Here is a 9563-nt window from a genome sequence, read left to right as displayed (position 1 = left end):
TTTCACGGATTTCATCGCATATTATAGACAACTTTGTCTTAGCACGCACATAATACTATAGTATACTATGTAGCGCAGCATACTAAGTACATGTAGCCTATAGTGTTTGCCATACATAGTAATAGGCCGTAACACCAACGCGCTATACAGCGGTGCATTGAGTCCGAATTTCGCTGAGGGTTCCTTTGTCCAATAATTGCATTTTAAAAATATCATCAAATTTTAAATATAAAAGGTTCCGTGGCATTTTGTATTGTTATTGATGTAGTTTTCTTACCTCTGAGGCTCTGGTGCGGATCTTTGTTAGCGCGCAAAACATTTTCTACCCGCTACTGACGTGCACGAAGACGAAGTTCGAACAATGTTTGTGTGTACATGTGTTCGTAGGTTTGTACATGTTCGTAGGTATACTATATTTTTGTAGGGCCTACTGTAACTGTTCTAGGTCCAAACTGTTAGGTTTAAATTAGTACTAGGTACTAGTAGCAAATATCGCTCTAAAAAGAGCGTAAATACCCGATTAAAGGGGCTGGGTGGGGGGTTCTCCCGACCTGATTTTTGTTTATCACAACAGGTTACGTGATGTTTTCAGTAGCTACACGTAGGAACGTAGGGGCCTATATAGGACGCTAGTGTTTGCGCGTGGATCTTACGTTAGAATCTACTAACTAGTTTCTAATATGAGTACGTTGTACTACTATTTATGAGTTTGCTAACCGCTTACAAATTTAAGAATATGCTCTTATAAAGTTGATGACGTCACATGCATGTAAAACCGGTATTTCCACCGAGTCCATGTTAAGACTCTAGACTCTAGATCTAATTGTAAGGTGCGAGTTCAAGGGTAGCGAGAAACAGAATCACAGCCCATATTAATAACTGGCAGTTGTTCTCTGTCTGAGAACTGATCCTAAATTTCACAAATGAGTCAAAATGGAATACATGTATCATCGCTTTTTTCATGATTCAGGTGAGGGAATATACGTCTACTTTGATGGTAGTATTTGTTGAAATAATCTCTTGAAAAAAAAAATCCCTTCTGGAATATGCCTCTTCCCCATACTTATGTTATTGCCACACATAATGATATTGGCAATATTGCACTTGAGAATCTTGAAAATGACAGAATTGCAAAAAGACCTTTTACTTGTATTATCTATCTAAAAAACCTTGAAAATGAGAGTAGATCAATTGCAAAATGGCATTTGATTTTTCCATTTCTCCTCAAATAATATTTGCATAAATGTACACTGCATAAAGATGATGAATACCTGGAAGCAGGATATTATTGCCCCCCCCCGTGGCTAATTAAAACGAACTTGAAATTATGAGCATATCTCAAGTAGGTATATATAATAGAATCACCGACTGAATTAATCTGAAGCCACCTGAACAAAACCCTTTGTTTTCTGCAGTTCTGATCAAATCTTTCATGCACACAAGATAAATCTGTTTCATGCACTTGTATACAGTAAATACACTAGTGCAGTAATATGTGGATGTTCAGTACTTTGAATCCTAAGCCAGTGCATCACACCTTGCGCACCAGTTTGACAGTTTGCGGACTTGTAGCCACTTGATAATTATGTATGTTCATGGTCCTTACACTTGCAGGTTGAACAGTACTTCTCACTCCTTCTCCCAGGCAACGATGCCAAGCTTTTTTGAGCAGTGGCCAGTTTTTGGTGGAAGGTCTTGTCAAGCTAGCAAGAGGAAAGCCTTCAGAAACCACAGTCAAGCTGTTGAGTTTGCTGGGAGAACACACGCGGAAAACTGATGTGGATTCATGAGACTTGGAGCAATCATCAAATAGTGTACCACCAGACCTGGTAGCAGTCAGGGTATGCACAATACTATAGGTTTTGAAAGCCCCTTTTTTATGTTCTAGATGTCTATCCATCCAATATCGTTTCTTGTGTATCATGCCGCAAGTTGAAAACAATCATCTGTGAATGAAACTTGGTAAGGCTATGTAAATCCAGGGGGCGTTCCACAAAACTTGTCATTGGTGACAACTGTTATAAGTAGCTGAAATCTTTGCATCTGACAATACATTTTATCAAACGTTTCTCTGGAGTCGATGAGGGTCGTGAGGTCAATAATCAAGGGTCAGGAGCCCTTCATTATGAAAAAAAAAATGCAGGAAATATCTTGTGACTTTGATTTTTCAAAGGCAGATGAATGGATTTCACCAAACTCAATTGTAATATAAAAGTTCACAGTCACAAATCAATATGTAATGTAATTTTGTTATTTTGGAGATGCTGATGAAATAAAGAAGACTTTTTTTCTTGTTTTTTTTAAAGAAGTCACACAACAACCCATGGGTTCATCCTACATGAAGGATCATATGTTTTACTTAATGCTCCCTGATTATGCAGTGCAATTCACTGATAATTTCTGTTGATACCTGGATACTTTGTTAATGAGTCGTAGAATATATTGTATATAACATGCATTACTTACAACACAGCATAGAATGTAAGTAACCTGCAAATCCTTCTTGTACTCTATCTGCTTCCACCTGTGAACCAGGGCACAAGGATTGTGCAAGATTTCTGTGGCTTTGGCTATAGACTACCTTATCCGATTTCAAAAGGTAAGTCTACATGACTATAAGGTTTGTTCAAATATGATGCGACAAACCCCCTGACATTTTTAGTGTTCAGATATGGTGCGCCGAACCACGCCACTTTCATTATGTTAATGAATGCACATGACTCAAAAAAAAAAATAAGATAAAGATAAACTCATGACATTGTATCTTCACTTACTTTTGAGCTTGATTGCACCATAACTTCTTGCCACTGTGTTGCAAAATATATTCCTCTTGCCTCAGTGTTTTTGTTTTGTTTTGTTGCATTTTGATCTGTTTATTTGTTTGTTTTTTACCATCTCATATCGCATTGATTTGTGCACTAAAATGTTGCCGGAGTTTGACTCATCATATTTGAACAAGCCTTTATGAGTCATTTTGGACAGGCAATTAGAACTCACAGTACTTTGGTATTCTGAAAATGAAATTGATTTTTACGAGTTTAATTGATTTTGCATTTTCTACTTTCTATGATCTGTTTTTGTATTAGAAAAGAAATTAGAGGTCAAGGGAAATTTTCTGGGGTTTTTTGTGTTGTTGGACTATGTAATTTATTAAGATCACTTGCTTTTCAATGTTTCATAGGTTAACTTTTTTTTGGATGTTGTGAATATTTTTGCGCACTTGCCTTTGTCAGGGTTATGTCCTGATGTCGACGAGAACTTTACTCGTGAATTCTTCAAAGTCGATCCTTGAACTTTAAAGATTGTCTTCCCCATATGTAGGCTAAAATTTTGAAGTTGCTTTTTGATCAGTCACGAATAAGAGAAAAGTGATAAATTTCAAAGCTTCTTTAAGAAAAAATAGGTATACAAGTGTAAGTGAGTTTTAATTGTGAAATTATAGTGATCTTTAAGTAAAATGGAATAAGATCCATTTATTATCCTCTGCCAAGAAGTGGTGCCTGAATTGTTATGGTTTTGAGTAGTCCATCCCTCCGTGTGTGTGATAGCTTGAAATCTGTTAAAATAATCATAAATGTGAATAAAATGTGTTAAGCCTATGTGTGACTGAGTCTATCAAATTGCATTATGGAATCGAAATAAATGTCACAGTCAAATTTGTCTAGTTTTTATTTGTAATAGATTCATACAATGTCTGCTTGTTTTTCATTGTTTCCTTACATTTTCAGCCTGATGCTAGTTTTGATCACCACTTGAAGAGGGAAAGCAGAAGAAGATGCAGCTCTTGATGCAGCTTGCTTGCTTGAAGATCAGAAGATGCAGCTTGCTTGACAGAGGACGTCAGAAGGATAACATACATGTGTACCAATATTACTTCATTGTTGACCACTTGGTACTACCCTGCCCTGGTGATATCATTCAGAGTGCCTTCGACACATTGTTCAAAGCACATTAAATATGTGTTTTGTCTACGGTATGCAAAACCTCTCATCAACCTTTGGACATTTGGAATTACCCCGAGTTCGTGAACGGAGATCTAAACTTTCAAATAGATAATGAAGTGATGCATTCTTTAGGAGTTCCCACTGAAACTGCTTTTTTTTTCACTGTTTGCCATACGAACATGAACTGAGTGATGGACAAACAATAAATTGCGCCCAGGGGGCCTGTGTACGGACATAATTTGATTCGTTCAATGGTTTTAGAAGACACTTGAAGAATCATCATTGTGACAGTGAAACTGTGAAGATACTCCAAGTCCAGTTCTATGGAGGAACCGAGATAGAGACTGATGATATACAGTTGATGAAGCAGTACTCTTCATTAGTCGATGACAGTTTTTGATGAGGAGGTGATTACCTTTAGTCCAGGGGACATTGAACAACGACCTTGTAATTTTTACATGTCCTAGTTTACATGTGTCAGTATGGAGTAATGCATTACCATGGTAACATCAAATTTTCATAAAGATTACAAATACAGAATGTGGATCAAGCTACTTAGTTTTAAATCAATTCTGTTGAAATTCGATTGTCCAGAAATCTGTTGCCATGGCAATTGCAGTTTTTAAACAAATCATACAAAATTGTGTGGATCACGCTGCTCTCGTAGTTTCTTTTTTTTTTAGCATTTAAATCTGAATTTGATACATATGGTCACTATGATAATATGTTATCGTGCAAGACACTTTTTGTGGGGGGTCATAAATCCGTTTCCATGGCAACAGCATCTTCATACAAATCATCCACAAGTATGATGTGGATTCAGCTAACTTCCTCAGATTTTGAGCATTTGACTTTAAATTTGGCACATGTGACCACTGTATTATGTACCTGTGCAAATTTTATTTTTCGTCATTGTCAAATAGTATGTTGTCAAGTTAATGGTATTTTGTAATGAGAATCGTATAAACTACAAGTGGATTGAGCTTACTCTCTCAATTTTTAGCAATAACCTTGAGATATGACACCTATATATTGTGACAAGATAAATTCTAGATGTGCAAAACACTTATCTCGTCAATGTTAAACAATGCGTTGCCATGCTAACTTATTTTTTTTTTAATACAAAGCAATCGAAGATATTGTGATTGACTCATAACTCCCTCATGTTTTAGGCATTTGACTTGAAATTTGGCACGTGACCACTGTAGTGCGCTAATGTGCAAATGTCATCTTTTGTATCGGTCAAAGAAAGTGTTATCATGGCAGTGACATTTTCAAATTAAAAACTTACAAACAGTTGATTATGCAATCTCCCTCAGTTTCTTAGCAACTGGCCTGAAATATTGCACAGAGTGCTAATGTAATGGCAACCATCTTTTAAAATGAAAATCAAACAAAAAATACTGTGAATTGGGTGAGCTCCCTCAGTTTTCTAGCATTTGACTTGAGGTTTCGCTCATGTAACCAGTGTAATCTTAAAATGAGTCGCACACTGATCTCACTGTTGAGTAATCTTGCTATGGTAACAACTTTTGTTACATTGTACTTTTTTTTTTCAACAAAAGGCATACAAGAATATCATGAATTGAGCTAACTCTCTAAGTTTTAGGTGGGGGTATCAATTACATCCAGTTCGAGTTGAAAATATTGGCCCAAGAAGGCCTTACGTGTGTCATTTGAATATTTAAATGATCAGAATTTCACATGCTTGTATCGTCACTTGCAATACATGTAGCATTGATCAAAAGAAAGAGTATAATTTTTTTTTAATGTTAACATTTTACAACCAGACTGGATGATCTATGTTGAATATTAGAATTATACAGCTGAGTAGGCAATTCAATTTGAACATTTGAATGATAGAGCCAAGAAGATATAATACTAGTATCAATTTCATTTGAAAATTCAACTTGATAGTGCCAAGAAGGCCAAAGGTATTCAGAGTGAGTATTTAAATTTGATATTTTAGCCTACAATAGCCATAATGTATCTCATTTGCATAGATAATCAAAGAACCAACTGACAGGGTCAAAGGTTTTCCATTTTGATACTTATATTGTAGAGATGAGGCTTTCATTACATGTAATAGAATTATTGTGTTTTGTTGTGACAGACAGAATTTATTAAATATTTTGATCAACCTAGTGGCACGTGACTGTCTTTCACCTACTTACATTACTGTGTTATTTTGTGCGATTGAATGTGGAGAGTGTGAAATGATGTCGAGGTATCGACACTTCAAATTGTTAATAAGTTGGCATCACTTGGAATTTATTTCTCACTCTGAAGCGTTGAATCAACACTTCTGTGGTGTCAAATAAACACCAAATAATGCAAACTTATAACACTTTGAAGTGTTAGAATAACACCATGACAGGTGTTGGGGTATAGATTCTAACAACAAATAGTGTTGAAGTTACACCGTCATTGGTGTTAAAGGGTGTCAAAAGAACACCAAAGTGGTGTCAACTTATCAATAATCTAAGCAACACCAAAGCTGGTGTTGGTATATTTTAACACCACGGGTGTTGAACTTACACCATAACTGGTGTTGGGATGTCAAATGAACACCATTATGGTGTCAACTTCTTAACACTCTCTTAAGTGTTGAAAAAACACCGAGGCTGGTGTTGGTATATTTTTACACCCTTTAACACCCATGGGTGTTGGATATTTTAACACCAGAGACGGTGTTACTTCAACACCAGATGGTGTGGTCCTTTATTGAAGTTCGGCCGGTGTTAGATTCAACACCAGTGGTGTTAAATCTAACACCACTGTTTTTGCAGTGTATCACGGATTAGGAATGGAGAGTCACATGATATACTTTGTTACTTTTAGGGTACCTCTGTGGTAAAATATGAATACTTTCTGAATAAGTATCTTTCTGTTTTTGAACTTTAATCCATCACATGTCTGCTCGTATGTCAACTTTATCACGAAACGCTGACGTCACAGCAAAATATTACACAGCTTTAGAGTTTAGTAATAATATTCAGATCAGTGTGAACATTTAGAATTCAATCATCATCATTCATCATTTTTGCTTGTACATGTTTCTACTTGATTTAGGAATACAGCTTCAGAAGTCTGTAAGTCTGAATAGACTCTCAATCCACACCTTAAAACAATTTTGAAGTTTCAGTTTGTTTCACTGGATAAATTTGTGTGCACTTGCCTTGGATGTGCTCTTATAATCAATGTTTCGTTTTAAAGTCATCTCGACAGATCAATTTATAACTGGAAACATTTTCCCCTTGTAACCAAAATAAGTAAATGCAGACTCACAAAATAATCACTATAGTCTTTTCTTCTTCTTTCTTTCTATATCTTTTCCATGTAGGCCTATGTCATTTAACCTTACTTCATTTTTACTACATTTGTTTTTGGCTAGTCTGTCAACTTAATCATGAAACGCTGACGTCACAGCAAAGTATTACACGGCTTAAGAGTTTAATAATGATGTTCAGATAAGTGTGAACATTAACGATTCTGAAAGAATCATCATCATTCAACTGTTTTGCTTGTACATGTTTTTATTTGATTGATGTGGTAATATACAGCCGCAAAAGTCTCTTAGTCAGAATATAATCTCAATCCATCCTTTAACACAATTTTGAAATTTTAATTTGTTTCACTGGATAAATTTGTATGCACTTGCCTTGGATCTGCTCTATAAATCAATCATCTCATCAAGTCACCTCAAAAGATCTTAATCATAAAAGGAAACCTTTTTACCGTTTTAACCCAAATAAGTAAATGCGGACTAGAAAAAAAAATAATCACAATTGTCTTTTCTTCTTCTTTCTTTCTATATCTTTCCAATGTATGTCATTTAACCTTACTTCACTTTTACATCTTCCACCAAACTTTAAAATCCTTGTGTTTATTAACAGCCGGTATGTTTTGGGGGACCTCATCAGCCACTACACATCTTCACCAGGGAAAGCTAGTTCCGATATCAGACGTCTTGGATCTAAGCATGAAGAACCCTTGTAGGAATATCATCGGAAAGAACGGAGAGGTCATAGAAACCTTTCCACACGAGATTCCTCCACCTGAAAACATTATCGGCATTCAGCGACATATTGCATGCTTTCCAGGTATAAGGAGAAAATTAAAGATAACGTTTATTCCAGACTGAATTGTAGTAATTTTTAACATTTTAATGATCGGTTCTATATACCATGAGTAAATACTGACAACGGCTGCTAAGAAATTGTTTGGGCATTATACCTTCAATTCAAGTCACGAATGAAAAAAAATATTCCCACACACTATTTGTTTCCTTTTATGGTAAGGCAAAAATTATGTAAAGTAAAACAAAACAAAACAAAACCCGGATCAATTTGGGTTAGGATTAAAAAATGGTCTTCGGTGCCAAGGAAATAGGGGGTCCTACATTGAATAATATTGACACTTATGCTATTCGTTTGCTCCTTCGCAATGTTCCTCAAAATATCAGGGGGATGCACTTTTCTCAATATTGCGCAAGTTGAGACATGTTATGTCTCAACTTGCACAACAAAATAACTGGAACTTATGACGGCAAAAAAATATTTCGGAATTGTCCGTAACTTTAAAGATAATAAAAAGTTTTGGTACCTCAAAAGTTTCCCTGAATTTCCTTGTCTTGGTTTGTGTTTCACGTTAAAGTACGTTGTCTGGGAGAATTACTCGCCCCAAAGTGCTCTCATGTCTTAGTAATCATGCAATAATGGTTTCGTACCAGAGCCGTCGCCGTACAGCGTCGATAGATATTGTACGAAACCACTGACTGCGACCAGCAGCGTGCAGCCCATTGTACGCATAGCTAACTGCGACCAGCAGCCCCATACGCATAGCGTAATGGGGCTTCGCATTGTAGCATTCAGGATCATGACAGAATTAGTATCGCGGGTAAATGTCAACTTAAAATCCAAAAATTTCTTCGATTTGAAGACTTACCAATTAAGTTGAAGTATTGGAAACAGGCTTCGAACAACGTTTGGTTCTGCCAATAGTCCCTTTATTTTCGAATTGATGACTGAATGTGACTCGGTCAAGAGGACCTTGGGAGAGCTACATACACTGACTACTACGGCCAGCGCATGCGCACACAAACATCTTATCCGTTGATGGCTTTGAAATTTGTGCACATGTGATGTGTTCGCATGCACTGGCTCGGCTGCAGTATTCAGTGAGAGATATCCTTATACACAGCCTCACGAACTTGGTACCTTTTTATTGTTTATCTTTAGTGTGCTTATTGATATTCATTTATCAAATGTGTTCTTTTTGAGTTTCTATAATTTAGCCACTTTGGCTCCGACGTGCCAAGAAATTTGACACGGACTGAAATTCGCCTCTTTCATGTACTCTTTTATTTGCACATTTCGTATCGTTCTTGCTGTTGCATACGCTTTGATTTTTCTTTTTAAACAAAGGCATTGCCTGTGTGTTTCCAGTTAATGATTTTTTTTTTTTTTTTTACTCTGGTCATGTGTTTATTTGCTTATAATGAAAAAAAAAAACAAAATAGAAGGATATAAATCATAAACATCCACCAATCGGCCGTTAACCTATTTAGCCAAAATACGACTTATTGTTATTAGTTTTAACTATGGTAGTTTTCATTTA

The 9563-nt window shown here is 36.0% G+C and overlaps 1 long non-coding RNA gene across 1 annotated transcript; it reads left to right on the top strand.

The window, feature by feature from the left end:
- Nucleotides 1–465: 465 nt before the first annotated feature.
- On the top strand, nucleotides 466–3854 carry LOC139726689 (uncharacterized). The gene is made up of 3 exons (XR_011710714.1): nucleotides 466–1841; nucleotides 2536–2599; nucleotides 3729–3854. It is a non-coding gene; the product is annotated as an uncharacterized lncRNA (long non-coding RNA).
- The last annotated feature ends 5709 nt before the right edge of the window (nucleotides 3855–9563 follow it).

The sequence above is a fragment of the Diadema antillarum genome, unplaced genomic scaffold, assembly GCF_040938485.1.
Source record: "Diadema antillarum isolate AM-2024a unplaced genomic scaffold, OU_Dant_1.0 seq00000096_RagTag, whole genome shotgun sequence".
Classification (NCBI taxonomy): domain Eukaryota; kingdom Metazoa; phylum Echinodermata; class Echinoidea; order Diadematoida; family Diadematidae; genus Diadema; species Diadema antillarum.
Note: the sequence above shows the minus strand (reverse complement) of the source record. Positions and strands in the feature narration are given on the sequence as shown.